General features: G+C 38.1%; 1 non-coding gene across 1 annotated transcript; it reads left to right on the forward strand.

Annotated features, from left to right (window-relative positions):
* Positions 1-14122: 14122 nt before the first annotated feature.
* LOC126789705 (small nucleolar RNA R71) lies at positions 14123-14229 on the forward strand. The gene has a single exon (XR_007671617.1). It is a non-coding gene; the product is annotated as a small nucleolar RNA R71 (small nucleolar RNA).
* The last annotated feature ends 9411 nt before the right edge of the window (positions 14230-23640 follow it).

The following is a 23640-nucleotide window of genomic DNA, read 5'->3' on the forward strand; positions in this document are numbered from 1 at the left end:
TTAAACGGCCATAACTTCTTCGTCAAAATAGGTATCAGCAAACCGTAAGATGTTCTGAAAAGTAGATACCCGTGGCTTTCTAGTGACAAAATAACCTCATCCAATCGGAGCAGTTCACAATGCTCTGTCGAAGTTGACTGACTTGCAAATTTCCGGACAGAACTATCATACTTTGCTAAAAAGGCCATAACTCACTTAATATGATATCTATGAACAAAAGGTTGATGTCCCTGGAAAGTAGACACATATACCTTTCCAAAGGTACTAATTTCACTATATTTCATCGAGCGAGCTGTCCTGTAGGTCTCGTTGAAGTTGACCTACGAAACTAGACATATTCTGATTTGTCACATTTAATGTGTCTTTCGCGAAAAGAATGAGGGAATGGACCAATGAAGGACTGATTTTGGTCCAAGACGTAACTGTACGCATCCTCTACACTACAAGTGTCGACTACTACACCAAGGCGTACGTTGATGTTGCTGGAGCTGCTGGCGGCGTTGGTGTGGATAGGATTTGTGTTGGTTCACTAAGTGTAGAACTAAACCCATGTCAAAGAAGCAATGCAAGTGCAATGACAATGCATAGGCGCATAGTTAATCACGTCATAATGAAAGTAATAGTGTCCCAACAACACTAACATGTATGAATGTATAGCTCATTAAATCTCTTCATCATCTATACTTAGACGGAATAGAGAATCAAGAATTAGCTTTCATATGAACACATATGGGTATGCGTTCTTGCAACCGATTTTACTACGTTCTCTCGAACGTCGCAATCTGATTACATAAGCTCTCCGTGGTCTAGAGGCATTTAAAGTCCCTCGGGCACTCTCATATCTGTTTCAAGATCCCTTTACAGATATTCTATGACCACTATCATATGCTGCAAATCTGTTTTCATGAACACTACTACTGATCAAGTAGCGGAAAGCAATTATGTCCATAACGAGAGAATATAACTCATCGTAGTCAATACTAGGATAATGAGACAATCTTTGCGCCATAAGTCTTGCATATATCGCATGACTTCATCTTTCTCATTACACTTACGAACAACGACCAACATAACAAGTGTAGTTCAGCCTGTATTGATTCTTTCCACTTCAGTCAAGTTGCTCATTGTTGATGCTTTACAACGGAATAAGAGCATAAGCGAATACATCATCAATCATGGGAGATCAATCCATTAAACACATGCGCGCGCTGTATACGATCAATTTGTGAGATTTCTATTCTTCTCTAACATCAACAAAATGAGTCTGTAGCGTCCCACATAAACTTAGTTGATACACATGTTTAGAGAATATCTCTTGATGATGGGCGAAATACTTGTGCCTACGCACTTCGCTTCTTTCTGGTTTTGATTCCAGAGAATAATGGTCTCCCCCTCATCTAGGTAGGAGCCAAGACTGAAGCTATGACCCTTACTAGTCCATCTTTGCGTTTGCCGCCCTTGTTTTGTGGTGCAATACCACGGGCGCCGACAACACCACAGCGTACGATGGTGCCATCGCCGGCTTCCTTCCCACTGTCAGGGATGGTGCCAACGGTGCTAGGACACGGTCATATGAAATTCTCTTATATTCTGAGAGTTCCAACCTTACCGGCACATCACAGCATTTATGTGCGATCTCGTCACTTTCGCAATATCGGTAAAGTCATTGAGCATCGAATCTTTGACTTTCTGGAGGTAGATAATGCGTTGCACATTTGCTCACTCTGAGTAGTGCAGGATCTTAATGAGACATAGTGCCACACCACGTCAATTCCTGGCGTTAAAACCGAAATGGGAGCATTCCATATCTCCCCATAACGACGGGAAGTATGTCTCATCATAGTGACCATCTGCTAATATCGCAAGATAGAGATCAACGGTTGTAGATTGGAAATAGCGGACAAGTGTTGGTGATTCATAAATCATAACCAACTAGAATACTTAATCGTTTCAAGTACACCCATTGAGATAACTACAATAGAGGCACATAAACAACTTTAACCAAATAGGCATTAGTGAAAAGAACGTTGGGACCGTATCCAGTGACCATCTGGTATGCACTAAACTCTTGGCAAGTTGTGGGTCTGAAACGAATAAGTGTCACTGCATGCAACATCATTACATATCCCCCTGAAGTCCGAGCTCTGCGAGATCGTGCAGTGAATGAACATGAGGAATAATATGTTTAACGACGATCCCAGTAGATAAGCAAAACGAAATCATCAAAGTCGTGGAGGTCAACTCTCCAATGATATCCAATCAAATAGATTTGAGAGGATGAGAAGGGTGGTCAGCCCTTAGTATGATGATCATAGCTAAAAACTTTAGTGAATGCAGCGTTTCTTGTGGAAAGCAAAGCGACATGTGACCAACGCGTCGATGCTCTTAACCTATACCATAAAAATACCGAAAAATGTCCGCATTCGGTTGGATAAGGTCCACTAATGTCACCTTAAATACTTCGTAAGAATGGAATGTTCTCGGTTGGAGCCTTAGCAAATAAGGACTTCCTTGAAATCTAGCAAAAGAACAAGCTTTGCAAAATGAGCGATGGGCATCAGAGATTACCATGGAGGCATTAGAAAACACGGGAGGCATCACAAGCTCCTGTGAAGGAGGGGATGCCACCACTGACGGCCTTAATGCCATGGAGCCGCCTAAATAGGCAGGCTCGGACTCACCATGCGGAGCATGGGTGAGGTGGTCCTCTAATCGCTTCGTGAACATGAAAAATATATGATAATGTGAATTTCAAAGAACTCGAATCATCATATCTTGTTCAAAATGACCAAAAAAAACGATCATGTCAAAACCGAGAAAACAGTAAAACCGAACCCATGATTTAAAGAATCTTGAGTTACATAAAGCTACTGATGCAGGCAAGCAAAACTATGTTTGCAGGCTAACAAAGCTACTATCGAAGCTTGAAAAATATACTGTCAATGAAATCTGATAGATTTATTCCTCTCCATTCTTAACACAGATATCAAGATGAAAATCCATCATTGGCATGTATGGCCTTTAAAACTTAGCAAGGCACGAAGATATAGAACACAATATCCGCACGAGATCCATAAAACAACTACCTGCGCCGTAGGACAGTGTGGGTGGTTACGCAATTAGCAAGACACTAGATTTCACGGCGGGACATTCTCAAAATGAAGATTAAGAGAGTCAACGACGCGGTGAACTTCTCTACACAATACACCGTAGGATATTGTAAGAGGGGGGATTGAAACAAATGGCAATCCCATCGAATGTATCACATGGCAATAGAACTACATTCTTCAACTCAAGAGTTGGAAAACATGGTATTGGAGCAGTTGAATACCAAACAATTTGGGTGGTAAAAACCATCCAATTGGTGCGGGTGGTCACCAATAATAAAATCATTTGAGCTATGAAACGACTTGGAGAAAACCGGAAAATTAATCGGAAAACCATGTCAAATTAACTCAAAACCGGGTGAATTTTGGACTAGGAAAACATGGCAGCAAGAACTGCTGAGATATGCCGGAAAAATGACGAGAAACGACGAAAAAAAACGTCGGAAAAACTCGTCGGAAAAATGGCCGGCAGCGGCCGGAAACTGACCGGTATGGAGGCCAGAACTTCAGGTCCGACAGGGAACGCCGTCCGGAACCGGAAGGCATCGAATACGCCGGTAAAATGCCAGAACAGTAACCGGGAAAAATGACGTCAATTTTGACGTTCCGAGGTCCTTTTTCCAAATTTCAAGGTCCAAAATCACAATGTTGTGCTATTGGGGTCCCATGTAACCCAAAAGCGGCCAATTTAAAAACCACGTGATTTGCAAACGTTGACCATGCATGCTAAGCCAAGGCAAATAAAATTCTCATGAGTCCATCTTGTAAACAAGAAATACGAGAAATTTTATAGAATATGCCAATATTTAATACAACACAAACAAGCTTCCAATTCCAATAGACGACTTAAGCTAAAGTCGAGCAATAATCATGGCAGTGCCAACGTCATACTTGAAAAATAGTAAGTAGAAGACATAGTCAAAATAGATTGACTAATCAAAAGTCTGTAGTAACAAAATCTTGCATATCGGATTGGGCGGAGTCTTAACCTGAGGCTCAAAAATGTGCTTATTTGAGAATGGAAGAATGTTACGTTTCCATCTCCAAAATTCCCTCAAGAAATAGATACAGGTGCCAAAAATGACATGCGTTTCTTTAATGTGGAGTATGCATCAAGGTCAACTCTGATAATACAACGTCATAGACGTTCATTAAATCACTTTAAGTGTGTCCCATAGAATTCGTTATTTTTGGGATCTTTTGTCAGCAAATAGTGGTGCATCAGTGTAATGAATCAACTCAAATAAATGAGTACGTAGACCTTGGGATTATCGTTTATAAACATGAGTTTAAGAAAACTCAAACATTTAAATAACAGTCGCGATGGCGACGCATCCATAAGAAATGAGGGTTGTATAGGTTTCGAATAATCGAAACTATTCAAGTATGTAACCGGAATTAGAAGGGTTGTGATGTATATGGTAACAAAATAATCGATGCATATCGGCGATTCTCATGATCGCACCCAAAACAGCGGTGCACTTAGGTGACCACACGAAATCGATATCTTCTTTTTAAATAATAACGTGACTCCCCCAGGATCGTCACACGAAAAACGTCGACCAAGAGGGGAATCATATCCGTCTTTGGTCTCATCGGCGTTATAAGAAAGGCCGGAAAAGAAGACATGAAAAAGGCTAATAGCGCCCGATAATTTATATATATATGTTCAAAAGCAGCAGCTTTAAGAAAAACATACTTGTTGGTCTGCCAAATAGACCGCATATAAGTAAATTGCTCTGCAAATCGATCATCATGCATGAAGTTGCTTGATTAATTCCTTTTCGATCTTCGTCTGATGACATAAAAATCTTGGGAGGATACGATCGAAATTGTATGTAGATGACAAAAGTATCGTCCATCTCAGCATGAATGTCATCACCATAGTACGACGAGTGATCACTTTTCCTATGCAAGCACGTGAAAGCGTGCAAATAAACGATTTAATAAGCAAGAGGAAAAGAAAAAGGAAAAAAGAGAAATAGTTTAAAGGCCCAAAAGGTTATCGGGCTCGTCAGGCCATAGGCCCAAAAGGGTAGAGAAGACGGGAGTAGCTTCTCTTGAGCGAAGAGTTTGCTTGTGCAGTTCGCGTTTCTTGCGTAGATATGCAGGAGGAGCAATTTTGAATCCTCTGATGCGGGGTCTTGCGGGGCAAAAAGATATTTTTGCGGAGCGAATGCGGATGAGACCCTGCGGCTGCGTGCAGGGGCAGCAGGGCAGGATGCGGGGGCTGCAGGGGTCGCGAGCGGGGCTGCAGGTGTCGCGAGTGTGCGTGCAGGGGCTGCGTGCGGCTGCGATGCGGGGGCTGCAGGGGTGATGCAGGGGCAGCGTGCAGGGCTTCGTGCGGGGCTGCGTGCGTGCGTGCAGGGGCAGCGAGCAGAGTCTGCAGGGACTGCGATGCGGGGGCTGGTGCAGGGCAGCAAGGCAGAAGTTGCAGGGGCAGCAAGGCTGGCTGCGCGCAGGGATGCGGAGTTGCGAGGGTAGCAGCGGGGGGGCTGCAAGAACGGCGAGCAGGGGCTGCGCCAACGAGGAGATTCCGGAGGCCGGAGATGACGGCGGCCGGCGGTGGAGAACAGAAAAAATTTCTAGGGCTCTAAAAGTTTAGGGTTTTAGGGCAACGTGCTGATAACGTGATTCAGGATGAAAAATTGTGTATTATTGAATGATATGGGGGCCTATATATAGGCATTACAAAACCACAATCCCGTAGGATTCGGAGTCCTAATCTATTACGGAGATGCTAATCTATCTCCTAACAGGAAACCTATTAGGCTAAGACACACAAGGGTAAAATAGTAATTCTCCCGGAACAAAAATGACTTTTTCTCTAGCAAACATTGGATTGGGTACAAAGAATTGGAATAGATAAGTTTTAGGGTGTTTCCGTTGAAATGGTCATTTCTCCTTTTTTTCTTTTTCAGTTTGAGCCGTTCATTAAACAACATTCACACTACCAAATACAAATTCTACTCTCAAAAGTCACCAAATTTCATAACATAAATAGAAGAAAAATTATACACTACGCCAGCATGAACTCACGCCAAAAACAGTGATTAATGGAAGGATAAGACCATCATTTCCAATATCACATTAAAACCAAATGAGGCGACTGAGGGTATTGATGAATGCTCGATTACTCGACATCAATATTTAACCCTGAACACATCATTAGTAGTATAAAGCAAGAGGGTATCGTTCATAAACCGGGGATCCAGCCAGGGCTTAGGATCACAACATTTAACACGAATTCATAAAGATTTTAAGGATTGAGATATAAGTTTCAGTTTGAATCATAAAAACAGTAAATAAAACCTAAACTAATATATACATGTGATCAACCAACCAACACATAAACAATCACCAAGCAAATCATGTAAGAACAAAGCCATCGAATTCCCTTCTCATTCATGTTCATGCCGTAGGTATCAAGATTCCACACTAAGTTCGATCATGCATCAAGTTCCTACTTGGTTCCTAATGCATGGATATATTCGAGCTTAACTACTTGTCTTGCTATGAAATCTAACATACCAATTCATCATGCAATTACATATCACATAGAGAAATCAACATGTTTTAAGTACCTATCCACTGCCGAACTTAGAATAAAAAATCGGTGAAAAACCAAAGAACAATTACTCCACTACTTGTATCATAATCGTTACTAACTTTGAATGATTAACATATGCAACATCAACTACTTGTCTTAATCACACATGCAATATAAGAACACATCGAAATTTAATCAAGAACATGGAACAATAACTCACGGCATCAAAACAGAAATCATTGAAATAGAAATAGAAATCTTTAATTCTTACACATTTCGAAAGAACAACTATCTCATAGACAAGATTGAATTGAACTTTAACAAAACAAAAACAGAAATCATCCAAGAACAAGAAAAGATAAAATCGAAATAAAACATGAAGATCATAGAGTTACACTTTGAAATAATCCTACGGGGTTTATTCCAAGCAAATGCAGATCCTAGGCTACTTGCTTCGAATCCAAAGGGTGGAAAAGATGAATTTCAGTTTTAGGATTTCTTGGAGGATGGAAGAGTATTTCGGCAGAGCTATGGCTTGTGCTTGTGTGCAAGGCTGATGATTTTTTTGAATGGAGAGGCCGAGCCTCTATATATAGGAGTTTAGGAAGCCTCTTGCCGTCCTATAAGGAAGTAGAATCCAATTGGGAAGCTGAAATCCTCTTTGTTATGGATTTGATTTATGTACTCCATATCCAACTTGATGTAGGAAACCAAGTCCAATAGGGAGATCACAAATAGGGCTGCACGACAACAATCTTGGTCCAACTAGGAGTAGCTAGGCCGGCCTCCTCTTCTCCTTCTTCAACTCGGATATGATTTCCTTGTCTCACTAGGAATGCATCTCGGCAACTCTTCTTCTTTTCCAAATATGATTTGTCTTTCCTGAAAAGAATTCGTCGATTAAGAAATAAGAAAGAATGAAAATAGGAAAGTATAGTCATAGTCGAGTAAGGAATCCTAACTCAATAAGGATTTCTAATACTTAGCACAATTTCATCATCAATCTATCTAAATTCGAAATAGCTCTCCTTAGAACATACATATGACAAATATGAACCTAAAACAACTAAATAAGAAGTAACAAAGCATAAGAATATGGCATATATACATTAAGAACGTCACACTTTGTGCTCCTATCAACAACCCCACACTTAGACTTTGCTAGTCCCTTAGCAAACACTAAAAAGGGAAATCAAAACATAAAACAAAATCAAAGCAACTAACGACACAACATTCTAATGCCTTCAACATTTTGTCTCAGATATCTTCAAACTCATAGCATCAAGAATGACATTCAATCGAAATAGATAGATGAATTCAATGGTTAATAAACATGAGATTTCATTTAACAAGTAAGACATGGCAGAAACAAAGGTGAAATTAAGCTCGACATGTTCAAAACAAGTTCAAATTCAACTCACATAGGATATGTACTCCAAATCTTTTCTCTCAAGAACATGGCATATGCTTGAAAGCTTTTGACACACAAGAGTTATGAATATAGTGAAATCGAAAACCTCATGAAAGATACCAATCATATGCACAAATGAACGCAAACCATAAGCTTACTCATGAAACAAACTCCACAAATCAAGAGCTACTCATTTTAAGAATCATGCGGATCTTTAGAAAAGGGTAGGCTTAGGCTCGGCATGAATATCATTATTCAGGGTAAATGAATCACAAAGGTCATCCTCAAGACTTAGCAAAGCAAAACATCCACCTTATGTCGCCATACTCCAGAAAACAAGGGCCAAATTTCATCATGTTGGACCCATCCTTCACTTTAAACATTGTGAAAATGAACAAAGACTAAATATAACATCATTGAGCCTTCAACAAATACATCACAACTCCAAATTCACCAAAAACAACATGTATGCCGAGATCTTTTCATATTCTTTTCCTCATTTTTTCTTTCAACCGTGCATCATGAATGTTTTCTTTTCTTTTCACACGGCATCAATACATTTTTCTCTTTTCACGGCATAATATACATTCAGTAGCATAACCCCACACTTGAATCAAATCATCACTCCATATTAATATCCAAAATTGGCTCTGCCAAGCCTGAAAGACAAGGTAGAGATATAACTATACTAAGCAAGGATATAACATGTTGGTAACGAAAGAAAAGGCTTAACGTAGGCTCAAAGGGGGTTAACACTAAGGTGTCCCAAGCATGGCTCAAATAGGGGATATACGGCTTTTTGGCTTAAGTGGTGGAATTCCTAAAATGATCCAACAATCCTTTTCAAAATCAGAGTATATTATGACATAAAGCTTCGAAAGTTTCACAAAGTAAGTTCTAGCATTCTCTAGTTCATTGCAATTCTATGGCATATGAATTGATCAAAATGAATGTAATGAGGTTATAAAGCCAAGAAACGATAGAATAAACTCTCCAAAGAAAGCACATATATATATGGCTCGAATCTCACATAGGGTTCCATGAATTAAAACAAGTAAAGAACATGCTCATTCTGTACCTAAGTTTCAAAATCCTCATCTACTACATGTTCGTACAAAATCTACACATCGATTAACCATCAAATAACAATGAAGTTCATTCCAATATCATGATCATCTATCAACCATAAATTCAAAGATCAACTCATCCTAGACAGTCAAAGACATAGCTAGGACTCAAAACAAAACAAAACAAGTTAAAAATCGAAAAACATAACCAAAATGCTACTAAAATTCGAAAATCAAAACAAAATTTAAACACATAAGCATCAAACACTAGAATACAACGAATGATGTATACCCCACCCCACACTTAAAACTTACATTGCCCTCAATGTACAATATGATAAGCAACGAAAATTAAAAAGAGATAAGGGATCAGAAAATGCAAACACTCGTTGATGGCTCCTTCATTGGCTTAAGTTTAGAGTCTATAGCCTAGACTATCTCCAAATCATCACTTGCTTGCCGTAGGATCAAGGAGAGACGTCTCCTCAATCACATGATTCTCCATATTCTCCAAATAAGGCTTCAAGCGATGTCCATTGACCTGAAATTCGGTGCCTTTCACCATACTCTTTATCATGATAGCACCTGAAGAAAAGATGTTAGTAATAATGAAAGGACCTATCCATCTAGAACGTAATAACCAGGAAACAACTTAAGTCGAGAATTAAACAAAAGAACTTTCTGCCCAACGACAAAGTGTTTCTTCCTAATCATGCGGTCATGGAATGTCTTAGTCTTCTCCTTGTAAACCATTGCCGAATCATAGGACTCATTTCGAATCTCTTCAAGCTCATGCAATTGCAACTTCCTATGTAATCCGGCCTTATCAATGTCCATGTTAAAATTCTTCACCGCCCACCATGCACGATGTTCAAGCTCCACAGGAAGATGGCACGCCTTGTCATAGACTAAGCGAAATGGTGACATGCCAAGAGGAGTCTTGTATGCCGTCCTATAGGCCCAAAGAGCATCATCCAATCGTTGAGACCAATCCTTGCGTGATGGTCCAACAGACTTCTCCAAAATTCTCTTGATCTCACGATTAGATAGCTCCACTTGTCCACTTGTTTAAGGGTGATAAGGTGTAGCAACCTTATGCTTGATTCCATACTTCTTCAACAACGCCTTAATTGTCCGGTTGCAAAAGTGAGATCCTCCATCACTAATGATAACTCTCGGCATACCAAACCTAGAGAAAATGTTAGAACGAAGGAAATCTGCAACAACTCGAGAATCATTAGTCCGGGTGGCTTTTGCTTCCACCCATTTCGAAACATAGTCAACACAAATGAGTATGTACAAGAAACCATTATAGCTAGGAAAAGGTCCCATGAAATCAATACCCCAACATTCAAAGATTTCAACATATATAATCGGTGTCATAGGCATTTGATCTCTAGATCCTAAGTTTCCCATGCATTGGCACCTATCACAAGTCATGCAAAAATGATTTGCATCTTTAAAAATCGTAGGCCAAAAGAAACCACATTCTAACACCTTAAGAGCAGTCCTACGTGAACCAAAATGTCCTCCACAAGATTCAGAATGGCAAAAAGTAAGTATAGAATGATGTTCAGATTCAGGGACACACCTCCTAATGATTTGGAGTAGAAGAATCCATCGAATCAATCTTGGTTTGGCATCCTTCTTTGTCATTAAATACTTCAAAGCTGCATGGTCAGTGTAAACAATAACTTTAGATTGAAGTAAGTAAGAACGAAACTTATCTAGAGCAAAGATCACGGCAAGAAGTTCTTTTTCAGTTGTGGTGTAGTTTTGTTGAGCATCATTGAGTGTTCGTGAGGCATATAAGATGGCGTAGGGCTGCTTGTCCTTCCTCTGCCCTAGCACGGCTCCAACTGCATAGTCGGAGGCATCACACATCAACTCAAATGGCAAGGACCAATCCGGCGGTGCCATGATCGGTGCACACGTTAAGAGCTTCTTTAAAATCTCAAATGCATGCTTGCAATCATCATCAAAGTGAAAGGGAACGTCCTTTTGAAGCAATGAACTCATTGGTTGCGCAATCTTGGAAAAGTCCTTGATAAACCTACGATAGAAACCTGCATGTCCAAGAAACGATCGAACATCCCTCACATTTGTGGGGAGGGGTAAGTGACGCACAAGATCTATTTTAGACTTATCAACCTCAATTCCTCTAGATGAAACAATATGGCCTAAGACAATGCTTTGCGTGACCATAAAATGACATTTTTCCCAATTCAAAACCAAGTTAGTTTCTTCACAACGTTTAAGCACAAGTTCAACATTTTCTAAACAAGTTTCGAAATCTTCACCATAGACAGAAAAATCATCCATGAAAACTTCAATTTTAGAACCAATATACTCAGAGAAAATGTGATACATACAACGTTGAAATGTACCTGGGGCGTTGCATAAACCAAAAGGCATGCGACGATAAGCAAACGTACCAAAAGGGCATGTGAACGTAGTCTTCTCTTGATCTTCTTCCGCAACACTTATTTGGTTGTATCCACTATATCTGTCAAGGAAACAATAGAAAGAGTGACCAGCTAACCTCTCAAGCATTTGATCAATGAATGGCAATGGCATATGGTCCTTCCTTGTTGTAGCATTGAGCTTCCTATAGTCAATACACACTCTATGACCGGTCACTGTCCTTTGAGGCACCAACTCATTATCTTTGTTCTTCACAACCGTAATGCCTGACTTCTTTGGCACAACTTGAATGGGAGAGATCCACCTACTATCCGAGATGGGGTAGATCACGCCACAATCGTGCAACTTAGTGATTTCATCCTTTACAACTTGCATCATTGGTGGGTGGAGGCGTCTCTGACCTTCCTTGGTTGGTTTGGCACCATCTTCTAGCAATATTCGATGCACACACATGGTAGGGCTGATTCCTTTGATGTCGGCTAGGGTCCATCCTATTGTCGTCTTGTGTCTCTTCAACACTTCAATCAATCTCTCCTCTTGTTCCTCATTGAGTGCAGATGAAATGATCACGGGCAATGTATCCTCTTCTCCTAAAAACGCATACTTCAAGTGGTCTGGAAGAACCTTAAGATCAAGCTTCGGAGCTTGCACCACAGAAGGAAGATTCTTGTTAGTAGTTAAGAGAATTGGACTAGGAGAGACAAAGCTTACCTCACGTGCAACCTCAAGAGAGGTCACGTTCTCAAGAATGAAGGATGGCACGGCATTGTTAGCTTCTAACTCCGAAATGTTAGAGCCATCACTTGTAAATCCGGCCCCTTGGGCAATGGTGAGTGCCAACTCGTCATTTGCCAAGGTATCTAGATAGTTATCTGCAAGGGAATCAAGAATGTCAACTGAAAAACAATCACTTAACTCCGAAAGAGGATACCTCATAGCTTCAAAGATGTTGAAGCTAATCACTTCACCATCGAACTCAAAGGTGAGTGATCCACTAAACACATCTATTTTTGTTCGTGCAGTCCTCATGAAGGGGCGGCCCAACAAGATAGGGACCTCCTTGTCATCTGCCTCAATTGGTTCCATGTCTATGACATAGAAGTCGGCAGCAAAGATCAAGCTCGAAACCTGCACAAGAACATCTTCAACATAGCCCAAAGGTACTTTGTTGGAACAATCAGCCAATCGAATCACAACATTGTCACGTTTCAAATCACCTAGACCTAGGTCCTCATAGATATAATACGGCATTACATTAATAGATGCACCTAAGTCTACCATTATCTTCTCAAATGTCATGTTTCCGATTGTACAAGGGATAGAAAAACTCCCTAGATCCTTAAGCTTTGGTGGTAGCTTCCTTTGGAGCACGGCAGAAACCGTCTCACTCATTGTGACAACCTCCTTCTCTCGAGTCATCCTCTTGTTGGTGCACAATTCTTTCTAAAACTTAGCATACCTAGGATTCTGTTGTATGCATTCAATAAGAGGCATGTTCACTTCCACCTTCTTTTGCTTTGCAAATCTACTAGGGAAGGGAACACGAGGAAGATCATTAGTTGAAACCAAACCACTAGAGTTAGGATCCTTACCTTTGTCATGCACGGCATGATCTCCTTTTGGTAGAGGCACGACATCATTGGCTTTAGAGGAGGCAGGGTCCTTCTCTAAGTCTTTGACATTGAAACTCTCGGCCTCCTTTCCCTTAGAAGGCACGGCCTTCTTGTGTTGCTGCAATGGAGCATCCAAGATCCTCCCACTTCTTGTCATCATGGCCTTCACGTTAGGATTCGGCTCAGTTTGGCTCGGCAATTTTCCTCCTTCATGGATCTTGCCCATGAAATCGATCACTTGTCCCATCTGCTTCTTAAGCTCGGTTATGTCCTTAGAATGAGCTTGTTGACTTGTAACTAAAGCTTGAGTAGCAGAGTTTAGATTTTGCTGCCCTTGAGCAAGAGACTTCAAAATTTCATCATAATTAGGTGAAGATGCATTATTCGAACCATGAACATTAGAGTTAAAGGGAGCAGAACCTTGAGGTACCTGAGGCCTCACAAACAAACCTGAAGGACGAGGTCCTTGACCTTGAGCATTGGATGGTTGAGCATTGTTGCTCCAACGAAAATTTGGATGATCTCTAAGTCCAGGGTTGTATGTGTTCGAGTATGGATCGTACCTAGGCCTTTGTTGTCCCATAAAATTCAACTCTTCTTCAGTCATTGCACCATTTGGGCAATTGTCAGTCGTGTGATCTTTAAAAGAACAAATACCACATGCTTGATTGTTGATGCTCGAACCATTGAATGCCTTGACTAGAACGTAAAGCTTCCTTTCTAAAGTAGCCATCTGATTCCTTGCATGAACATCATACACCCCACGGCTCTTGCTTCCTCTCTTCTCCTTGGAACTAAATTGGCGATTGTTGTCAGCCAAGTCATCAATCAAGGTATAAGCTTCTTGACCGGTCTTGTTCATGAATGTGCAGCCACATGCCGAGTCCACCATGCTCTTATTGGTGGTGTCGAGTCATTCATAGAAGAATTGCACCAAGTCATCCAACGAAATACCATGGTGAGGGCACTTCCTTTGTAGTTCCTGAAATTCCTCCCAAGCCTCATAGAGTGAATCACCATCTTTTTTAGTGAAGTTCTGAATCTCCCTCCTAAGTCTTTTCGTGAGTTGAGCAGGGAAGAATTGCTTCAAGAACCTCCTAGTCATTTCGTCACATGTAGTGATGATTCGTGCAGGCAAAGAATACAACCAACGTTTAGCATCATCCTTAAGGGTAAATGGAAACAAAAACAACCTCAAGCCTTCTTGAGAAAGATGATGAATCGATTAGAGCTTGCAAATGTCCAAGAACTCCCTAAGGTGAACATTAGGGTCTTCCATTGAAGAACCAGAGTACTTAGGCAGCTGCCCAAGCAATTGAACATGAATGGAGAGGTTAGCTTCATCAGGTGGAGTGAAAGCAATGCATGAAGGTGATTCAGTGGTGGTGGGAATGAACGCATTCTTGAGTGCCATTGGAGAACCAACAGGAATTATGTCACAGTCCGCAATTGTGTCTAAGTCTGAATTGAAGATGAAGGGGAAGGAAAGCTCCTCCCCTTCTTTTGATCTAGGTGAAGAGTTTAAGATTGAATTGCTTGGAGATGTTTCGAAATTTAAAGGTTCACTTATGAAAGAGTTGTTTAAATCTCTAAGTGCTTGAATTCGATCCTTGATAACGTGATTCAGGATGAAAAATTGTGTATTATTGAATGATATGGGGGCCTATATATAGGCATTACAAAACCACAATCCTGTAGGATTCGGAGTCCTAATCTATTACGGAGATGCTAATCTATCTCCTAACAGGAAACCTATTAGGCTAAGACACACACAAAGGTAAAATAGTAATTCTCCCGGAACAAAAATGACTTTTTCTCTAGCAAACATTGGATTGGGTACAAAGAATTGGAATAGATAAGTTTTAGGGTGTTTCCGTTGAAATGGTCATTTCTCCTTCTTTTTTTCTTTTTCAGTTTGAGCCGTTCATTAAACAACATTCACACTACCAAATACAAATTCTACTCTCAAAAGTCACCAAATTTCATAACATAAATAGAAGAAAAATTATACACTACGCCAACATGAACTCACGCCAAAAACAGTGATTAATGGAAGGATAAGACCATCATTTCCAATATCACATTAAAACCAAATGAGGCGACTGAGGGTATTGATGAATGCTCGATTACTCGACATCAATATTTAACCCTGAACACATCATTAGTAGTATAAAGCAAGAGGGTATCGTTCACAAACCGGGGATCCAGCCAGGGCTTAGGATCACAACATTTAACACGAATTCATAAAGATTTTAAGGATTGAGATATAAGTTTCAGTTTGAATCATAAAAACAGTAAATAAAACCTAAACTAATATATACATGTGATCAACCAACCAACACATAAACAATCACCAAGCAAATCATGTAAGAACAAAGCCATCGAATTCCCTTCTCATTCATGTTCATGCCGTAGGTATCAAGATTCCACACTAAGTTCGATCATGCATCAAGTTCCTACTTGGTTCCTAATGCATGGATACATTCGAGCTTAACTACTTGTCTTGCTACGAAATCTAACATACCAATTCATCATGCAATTACATATCACATAGAGAAATCAACATGTTTTAAGTACCTATCCACTGCCGAACTTAGAATCAAAAATCGGTGAAAAACCAAAGAACAATTACTCCACTACTTGTATCATAATCGTTACTAACTTTGAATGATTAACATATGCAACATCAACTACTTGTCTTAATCACACATGCAATATAAGAACACATCGAAATTTAATCAAGAACATGGAACAATAACTCACGGCATCAAAACAGAAATCATTGAAATAGAAATAGAAATCTTTAATTCTTACACAATTCGAAAGAACAACTATCTCATAGACAAGATTGAATTGAAATTTAACAAAATAAAAACAGAAATCATCCAAGAACAAGAAAAGATAAAACCGAAATAAAACATGAAGATCATAGAGTTACACTTTGAAATAATCCTACGAGGTTTATTCCAAGCAAACGCAGATCCTAGGCTACTTGCTTCGAATCCAAAGGGTGGAAAAGATGAATTTCGGTTTTAGGATTTCTTGGAGGATGGAAGAGTATTTCGGCAGAGCTATGGCTTGTGCTTGTGTGCAAGGCTGATGATTTTTTTGAATGGAGAGGCCGAGGCTCTATATATAGGAGTTTAGGAAGCCTCTTGCCGTCCTATAAGGAAGTAGAATCCAATTAGGAAGCTGAAATCCTCTTTGTTATGGATTTGATTTATGTACTCCATATCCAACTTGATGTAGGAAACTAAGTCCAATAGGGAGATCACAAATAGGGCTGCACGGCAACAATCTTGGTCCAACTAGGAGTAGCTAGGCCGGCCTCCTCTTCTCCTTCTTCAACTCGGATATGATTTCCTTGTCTCACTAGGAATGCATCTCGGCAACTCTTCTTCTTTTCGAAATATGATTTGTCTTTCCTGAAAAGAATTCGTCGATTAAGGAATATGAAAGAATGAAAATAGGAAAGTAGAGTCATAGTCGAGTAAGGAATCCTAACTCAAAAAGGATTTCTAATACTTAGGACAATTTCATCATCAATCTATCTAAATTCGAAATAGCTCTCCTTCGAACATACATATGACAAATATGAACCTAAAACAACTAAATAAGAAGTAACAAAGCATAAGAATAGGGCATATATACATTAAGAACGTCACACTTTGTGCTCCTATCAGGTATCTTTAGGATTTTGAAAAACATGGGCATAATTATCTGAGTCTACTAAAATAAGCTTAAAGCTACGGTGGGGGACTAGATATGTAATCTGAAAATCAACCTAGATCTAAAATCCGAAGATCAACCTTGATCTAAAAATTTGTATTAGGGAAATCACGAATTAAGTGATTTCCTACCTAGATAGAATATTTAGAATTGAAGAAATTATGGCTAATCAAAGTTAGAGTTAATAAACTCACTGAAAATCTCTTATAGCACTCACGACTTTAAAAACCCATATATCACTCATTTTTTACCATTTTCCACAAATTTTATATCAAATTAAAGTTTAAGACCTCTTAATCTGGAAAGTTTCAAAAGAAATGATGAAATTTTTGTTAAACTTTTTGGACTCAATGACTTTGAACTGGACTGTATGACTTATTTTATTGGATTCCTTAACGAAAAATCCTTAAACATAAACTCCTCACTTGTCTAATTTGGACGTTTATTGATTGAATTATCAATACGGAAAGTTGATGGACTTTAACACTATTATTTGAAGGACAATTGCTATTTTGAAGAAAAACTTTCCTTATTATGGGAGTAATGACTACTAACTAATATTATCTTATTACTTTTAATTGAAAGTACATTTACTTTATTTGCAGATTTACGTTCAAGTTTATTAACTTATTTATTTCATGCATTCATTGAGTTATTGATAAGTATTTATATCTTGGTGTAAGATTATATATTTTTTAGTATTTAAATATTGTCTTAATTACTAAACTTTGTGATATTCTATTGACGTTATTGAGTTGGAGGTGTGAAGTCTGGTGATTAGTACTACCATGTGCTTAAGTAAATTACTGATAAAATTGTTTTGTACTTTGTGAGTTAGCCTTGAACCCTAGTCCCTACAGATAGTGCACTATTATACTCATAGGAGAATTGATCTTGATATACATACTTTGGTTTTGGCCTCGGTATGCTGAGGCTTATCCGTGTTTTGGGTAAACGTGAACCCTAACATGTGACTTTGTGATTATTTACCAGTTTTCTTGAAAATTCACACAATTGATTGTATATATTGATACTAATATGTATATCTATATGCATAAGTAAGAATTCGTGTGACCAAATACACCTGGTTCTTGGTACATTTTATTTGGTTGTTCATATTTGAATTTCTCATTAACCAAATTATTATAAAAATATATTATGTACTTACTGAGTTTTTGTTACTCATGATGCTACACAATCTTATTTTCAGGTAATGAGTAGATGCTTAGGGAATGAGATGAATCTACTAAATAAAATGATGGTTTTTCTTCAATTACTATTTCAAGACAATAAAATGCGAGACTCATGTATCTTCGCTAAAATTCAGTATTTCTAAATCCGTTGTATTGTAAAATAACTCTGATTTTGTTTTCCTAATAAAAGTATTATTCAGACATATATTTATGTCAGTTTTATTGAGGAAATTTTATTGGTTTTAAGGTCACACCCTAATTCGGGAACCATATTTCCATATAAGTGGTCTCGGATGTGGGGGCGTGACACTTAAGATTATTGTCTTCGCCACAGACTGAATTTCTTGTGCTCTTTGCAGGACATAATAGAAGAAGGGAAGGCATGCAAGTGGTGTTGAAGAAAATGTTTCTCCACGACTTGAATTTTTTTTCAACCCTAATGTCTTCACTGATTTTACTTTGGCTGGATGTGCAGGGGCCGATAAATCTATGGAAGAACATGATTGTCTGTTTTACACATCTTTGGCGTATAAAGACATGCAAACTGACCTTTTTTTTTCCATTGTATTTTCAGGGGATAGCAGCATATGAAGACAATGTGAGGAAAGCAGCGAATCTATCTCCAAAAAAAGGTCGAAATTACAAGGAAGATGGAAGGGTGGACCTTCTACAAATAAGATTGTATTATCATATAGTGTTGTTAGCTTAGAGACTATACAGTTTGACATTAAAGAATTCCCAAAACTCAAATACAAGGGATGTTCCTCTCTTCAGATATAGTTGTGAATTTGCACATATATATATATATTGACCTAATCTTCCCTTCTTCTTTTTTTAGTTTGAGTTATCAAATGATACTAAGTCGTGTGCAAAGAAAGTTTTAGTTATTGTTAATCTTTGCCCAATGGTAAAAATATTTCTGATTACTTAGTCATTTCACACTTAACAATTTATTTTCTATCATAGGTGGACATTACGACCTTTTCAAAATATCAAATACTATGAATCTTTACGTTATTGTAAAGCACTTTGTTCATGCTTGTTCAAAAGCTAAGGCCATCTCCAGTAAAGGGGTCTAAAGGGGCAAATCCTAAATTATTACTCTATTCTGATCTCCAACAACAAAAAGGCTAAAGGGCCAAATGACCATCAAAAGGGCCAAATTTAGCCCTTTGGCTAGCCCAGGCCAAACCAATTAGTGGTCCCAAATCAGATTAAAAAATAAAAACATGTAAAATTAGGTTGTATATATAAAGACAAGTGTCATGATATTAATGACCTAAATTTCTATTTACAAATATAATTTGTAAAAACATTGTAATTATACATAATTATATGTATAGCTTGGATCTTGAATATGACCAATGTACGCTTATGTTATTATTTTTTTTCAGTTTAAAATCAAATAGCTAACTTATCAAAATATTCGAAATTTTATTAAAAGCTTCAAAGATCAAAATAATCAATTATTTTTTTTTTTTTGATATCATCATGTCAAAATGTTATCAATGAAACCATATAGGTATACCCAACCATACATACACCTTAAAAATTAGTTTAACACAAATTCAATGTAATTTGAATTAAATCATTTTATAATAAGTTTATAAATTCGTAAAATATTTGAAAGGGCTAAAAGTTAGCCCTTTCTTATTGGAGATGGTGTATTGGTTTTTTAATAAAAAATAATATTTTAGGAGGCTAAATTATAGCCCTGGCCCCAATATAGCCCTCCTTATTGGAGATGGCCTAAGGATCTCATGGAAGCAGGAAAAGTCCAATGCACTAAGGTTTTAATCCTACTTTGTAGTTTTTAATCCATTAAAGCAGTATGAGTTTAATCGCAATTAACATACATATATGTTCTTTCCACCAATGGTAATCATTGTATTAATCAGAGAATGTCGAAAGAAACCAACACATTATTTTTCATGGCCTTCTCCATACTTCAAAAAGTATGGAAGTTCACTTGGATTGCTTTGTTAAAATTTATGGGAACTAATGACTATAAAAGAAAACTACTATATCTTTCTTTATGATTTTAGGTAACATGCCCAATGTATTGGGATGTTGCTAGTGTTGTCGTTATATTTCGCCACTTAAGTCCTTGTCAAAAATTTATTTCTTGGTAAAATGCTACATTCATGAGCTATGGTGTCCTTATACTTAATTTCAGGGATTGGGCAACGGTCATGTATAGTGTAATACCCTGAACTCGCATCTTGAGTTTAGAAAACACTCTCAAATTTTTCGATTTACTTTGCAAGTTTCAACTCGTCGCACGTTGGTCACAACGATGATACGTACGTCGTTACGAGTTGTCGAGTGTTCGCAGATTAATTTTCTGACACTCAATGCATTTTCTATAATTTTCCAAAGAGCTTATGTCTTAGGAAATTCTCTTGTTATACTTCGTGTATTGTTTCTCTATTTGTTATGTTATAAGTTTCCGAGGTTTATTTCAGAACGTTGTCACATTTGAGTTACTTTCTAATTGGGTTGTTGTATTCAACTAAGTAAAATGGATAGTGACTTACCTCCACTTTCCGTACTTGTTTTGTTAACTCTTATTTCACAAAATTGTCCAAGTTATTAATTTTGTTTTTGAAAGTAAAGTTGGGTTGCAAAAATCTCTTTCACAGGTTAGCTTGGTGAGTGTTCAAACGATACCATGTCATTTGTTCTCTTGCCATTTTATATTTATTCTTGTTCATGTGGAGCAAAAATGTATAAAGAATATACCCAACATAATTTCGTTCTATTTCATTATTTGGAAATAAAACTTTTTATTATGTTGTGTTCTATCCATTCAAGACAACTATGTCTTTTAATTACAACTCTTTATTTAAAGAAATAAACTCTTTGATTTCTAATATGACGAATATGACAAATAGAGAATGTGTGTTTGTTTATTTTTGCAGCTGCACCCGGAAATATGAATGGCTTGCCTACGTAACTTGGGAGAGGGATCAAGTCACTCGTAGTTCTAGAGTTCCAATGCGTGAATAACACATTGAAAAGGCTTAAGCTTTTTATAATGGGAATAGTGTTTAGGTCATTATGTCTGGATGAATTTGACGGACCAGGGATTTCAATTTGGTAATTTTTCTAGTGATATCAGAGATTCTGTTTAGATATGTGGTTGTATCTAGTGGGTCGCTAGATTACCTACGTATCCTCAAAAGCGATCAAACCGATCGTAGTTCGAAAATATTTTTGGTTTTGTACGAACTTTTATTTGACAGGCGTAAATATCATGAACCTGTCAAATAATCATTTTTTTGTGAACACTTCACATCATAGAGCATCCTAATGCATTCATTTGGGCACCCATGTTTATATCAGACCTGACTTTAAAATGGGCCAGGCATATTCTTGATGAAGCCCGAACCCATTTAATTATGTTTGTTTGTTACTCTCTCTCTCAATTGTCATTTTCTTCCTCATCTCTGCTTCCGAAACCTTCTGAGAACAAGAGATGTGAACTCTTCTTTTGATAAGCTCAAACCCGGATAAAATTTAGGCTGACAGATGGAGACTCAGTATATAACTTCGATAAAGAGATGGAATCATGCAGTATGCTTCTATAGAAATGGAGCCCCATCTCAAATCATTTCTGCATCTCTCGGCAAGGTTTCGGTGTTTCAGTGCTACTGTGCAACTTCTGAGGTATGGAAACGAATGTTTGCCACCTTGAACTTTGGCAATTGATTAATCAATATGCTTTGTCCCAGTTGATTTGTGTCTTCACAGTAGGTACTTCACCGTTTGGACTTTCAACTTCAATCAAGTTTAACATTCAAATCCCCAATTTCCCACCGTGTAACATATCTGCTTTGTTTTGAGTATGTCACATCTTGGTCTTCACTCTCTATTTCATTCTTCAATTAAACTCTGAGTTTTCCATTTTCTTGTGTGCAGCTACCACCACTTACTCTTGTCAATATTGCATACCACATTTGAACCTTAAACTCACGGTCTTCTTATATTGTATGCAGCTTTGTCTTCAATCTTCACCGCTTTAACTTCTTGTGAGTGTAGTCTCTGATTGGCTTCTCTGCAAACTTCTTTATACACCTTGTTGCAAGCTTGTAAACATCTTCCCTTTGTTTTATAGACATCATTTATTTTCAAAGGAAACAGGACTTGAGTCATTTGAAAACAAGACTTGGCTCGTAAGTAGGAGGTGAGCCTACTTTTCTATTCTTCATCTTGAATACTCACATCTATATCACTACAGGAAAAGTGACTTTTTACGACACGGTATTCATGACGCGCATTTTATGCCCGCCGTAATCGATATCATTCACGACGTGCAATCGAAAGGTGATGGTTGCTCGATTACTCGACATCAATATTTAACCCTGTAAGCATCGTAAGTAGTATAAAGCAAGAGGGTATCGTTCACAAACCGGGGATCCAGCCAGGGCTTAGGATCACATCAATTAAAACGAATTCATAAAGATATAAAAGAGTTTGATATAGGTTCGGTATCAAAGATAAAAACAGAAAATAAAACCTAAATTAATATATACATGTGATCAACCAACCAACACATAATACATCACCAAAACAATTCATACAAAGGTAACAAAAACAAGTTCTAATTCTCCTTTAAGAGTCATGCCGAGACACTATCATGAATAACTAAGGTTGGATCATGTAATTAGGGTCCTAAGCAGTAATCTAAACACATAGACACTTAACACATTCGATTCTTCCCACGCGGTCTTAATCGAAATCTAACATACTTATCCTACCATGAAATTCCAAAGCCACGCATATTGAATTCATTAAGCATATCACCTACTTAACCAACAATCATGCAATTTGAAAAATCACATAGAAAAGATAAACATGTTCATAGCATAAGTCATAAATCCAACAACCTATATATCATGCTACAAGCGTATACATAACATATAGATACTTTCGAAATCATTCAAGACATATCACGGCAGAAACCAAGATTCATAAAACTAAAACATGAAATCACAACTTTATATAAATTGAATCAAGTAACTATCTCATAGACAAAATCGAAACAAGATTACACTACACAAATCGCAAGCTCATCCAAGAACAAGAAAAACCAAAACCCGAAATAGACATATAGAGAATCATGGTTACACTTTATAAATCAAGCGATCCTATAAGGTATAGCCGTGGCTTCTAAGGGGATGGAACCTCTTCACAAGTGTGCTTGAAGGCTATTAATTGGGGAATGGTGGAATCGGTTTTAGGATTTCTTGGAAGGGTGAGAGATGGATTCGGCATATTGCTATGGCTTGTGTTTGTGTGCAAGGTTGATGATGCCCTGAATGGAGAGGCCGAGCCTCTATATATAGGAGTCTAGGAAGCCCTCTTGCCGTCCTATAAGGAAGTAGAATCCAATTGGGAAACTGAAATCCTCTTTGTTATGGATTTTGATTCATGTACTCCATATCCAACTTGATGTAGGAAACCAAGTCCAATAGGGAAACATATATGGGCTGCACGGCATCTCTCCATGTTCAACTAGGAATAGCTAGGCCGGCCTCTTCTTC

Source organism: Argentina anserina, chromosome 3 (genome assembly GCF_933775445.1).
Source record: "Argentina anserina chromosome 3, drPotAnse1.1, whole genome shotgun sequence".
NCBI classification, from domain to species: domain Eukaryota; kingdom Viridiplantae; phylum Streptophyta; class Magnoliopsida; order Rosales; family Rosaceae; genus Argentina; species Argentina anserina.